The sequence below is a fragment of the Mytilus trossulus genome, chromosome 7, assembly GCF_036588685.1.
Source record: "Mytilus trossulus isolate FHL-02 chromosome 7, PNRI_Mtr1.1.1.hap1, whole genome shotgun sequence".
NCBI classification, from domain to species: Eukaryota; Metazoa; Mollusca; class Bivalvia; order Mytilida; family Mytilidae; genus Mytilus; species Mytilus trossulus.
The window spans coordinates 3,497,839-3,500,740 of NC_086379.1; positions in this window are offsets into that span (position 1 = coordinate 3,497,839).

Consider the following 2,902-nt stretch of genomic DNA (forward strand, 5'->3'; position numbering starts at 1 on the left):
TGGTTAATTATTTTGCCATGAGTAGTGCCCATTGTAGCATTTTAAAGTCGAATGAAAACACAAGTTTCACGTTACTTCAATTTTACTGAAATTATTTAACCAATGCATAGTCCCAAGTCAGAAGCCTCTAGCCTTTGTAAGTCTTTTAATTTTAGTTTCTTGTGTACAATTTGGAAATTAGTATGGCATTCATTACCACTTAACTAGTATATATTTGTTGAGGGGCCAGCTAATGGACGCCTCCGGGAGCGGGAATTTTTCGCTACCTTGAAGACCTGTTGGTGACCCTCTACTGTTGTTTTTTCTATGTTCGTGTTGTTGTCTCTTTGACACATTTCCCATTTCCATTCGGAATTTTATACATATATACAAAGCTTGTTTATGTATTCACTTTTGTATATATATATGTAACAATATGTTTTAACACTGTTTTACGTATTGCCGATTTTTTTCTTCATTTAGTGAGTGTTTGGTGTAGTCTAATTAACTTTCGATTTTGTTTCCGATGGTTACATAATAACCATTGATTATATAACATGCATAAACTTATCTCACTTGTATAAATTGTAAGATTCATACGTCGTAAAATGTGTCCTAAAACAGTTTTTATATAAAGACAAGAGTATTCTCCTTTATTTAAGTTCTCCTTAAGTTTTGTGATGTGTATGTACGTTTTTGTCCAGCGTTTCTGTTGATATGTTTTCTTCGTATGGTCAATGAGTTGCCTTCGGTTTTCACTTGTGACACGGATTTGTTTACTCTTAATCAAATAGTGGTATACTTATGTTGCCTTTATAAAATGACGGTTAAACACCATTGTTATGCATATTTTACTAATTCGTATTCATCTCGTTGATTTGATAATATTCTGACAGTGTATAAACACGACCAGGAAGTGATCTGCTTGATACGAAGTGTTTATCACACAATATTTGACTGCTTATGGATATAAAATATCCTATGACATCATGCTTTAAACTTTATATATCAGTTGATCTCATATCGTATCTCAACTATATATCTACACCCTATGATCACTCGGTAGCGCACCCTGCCTACAGGTACAAACAGGGCATTAAAGACACACACATTTCCATTTATTTTATCATCAAAGTTCTTTAAACACAAACAAATACTAACATGATATCTCGTAAAGCAAATACAAATAATAGTAAATTTCTTTTTTTTTCTTTTCATTTAAATCAAAGTTTATGGATTGTTCATCATTCACCTACATTATTTAAAGCTGGTACATATCCTGTAATTATAAATTATCGTTGGTTATCTCAACGAGATTGATTTCTGGCATGAGCCGGTCACGGCGAAAGCGAGAAAACCAATCGAGTTGAGAATGTTTTTCTTATTTCCCCGAGGGTATCACAAGCCCAGTGGTCAGCACTTTTTAATGAATTATCATTGATTTGGTTATAATTTTAAATTAACTGTTAACAAAGTTTAGAATTTTTGAAAAACTAAGGCTTTTCTACCTCAGGCATAAATTACCTTAGCTGTATTTGGCAAAACTTTTAGGAATATTGGTCATTAAGGCTCTTCAACTTCGTACTTTATTTTGCCTTTCAACTTTTTTGGGTTGAAGCTTCACTGATGAGTCTTTTGTAGACGAAACGCACGTCTGGCGTATATACAAAATTTAGTCCTGGTATCTATGATGAGTTTATTCAAAAGATATAGTATGAACGTATCGCCTCTTATTAAGCTAACTGCGTTGCCATAAACTAATTTTGAGCGAAATACTTCACAATAAATGTACGTTAAATATCAATGATATTTCATTTTAAAAGAGGCGTGATGACTAATGGGGTGTTGAAACTATAGATATTAACTTGAATTTCAAATCTGATAACCATGATAACTACGACTCACCTGTCACAAATTACTATCGATTACACTCATTGTTTAAAATCTATTATGTTTAAACGACATAATATATCAGATAGATATAATTTCCTCCTTACAACATTGATCTGTAAAATTTATGTGTTTTTGTGTTAGACGAACAGTTGAGCTGTTAAAAAGAGATTCAATGTTTTCTAATTTTCCATTTATAAATTTTGAATTCGTAATGGATTATATCATTACACTCCAAGTTAATTTACAGTTCTTCAAACTCTCATATTTTTTTGTGATTAAAATTATGATACAATGTTGGCTGCTGAACCCCTTTTTTTATACCTATTATGTATGTTCATTTTGTTCAAACATTGTTTTCATTACAATGTAATTTAATCCAACTGTCATACAGGTGAGCGGCTTAGCTAGCTATAAAACAAGTTTTAATCCATCATTTCTACATAAGACAACACATGCATCAAGTCAGGAATATCAAACACAAAGATATGTCTATCGATTATTTTACTTTTGATTGTTCCCGAAATGTGTGTTTTCAGAGGAAGAATGCATTTCTCTACCGGGTTTCTATCTTGATGAAACAGTGGAAGGATTGTAAATGAATCAAGTATTAAACGATTTAGCAGGTTAATTTAATTTAATTTAATATTTCCTACATCCATGTCCTAGTCTTTAATTGTTTTTAAATTGCTACTATATTTTCTGACATATGGAGTGAACATAAATCAGGGCATTCCACCAAATCGTTTACTGAGATTTCTTCGCAATTTTTAATGAATGTAAAGCCAATAAAATCATAATGCAAAGTACAAATTCTGTTGATGAATGGCATAATAAAATGGGAGAACATACTTTTCAAGTTGAATCGATACTGTATTTTAAAGAACTCAAAAGTGGCATTTTTAAAAACAGAGTTAATAGTATATCAAGACCTCTAAAATTGATTACAAATTAAAACCTATAAAAGTATCCCGACCAATAGTTGAGAATTTTCAAAAGTTCCAAATTTCAAAATAAACGAATATCTTCTTCA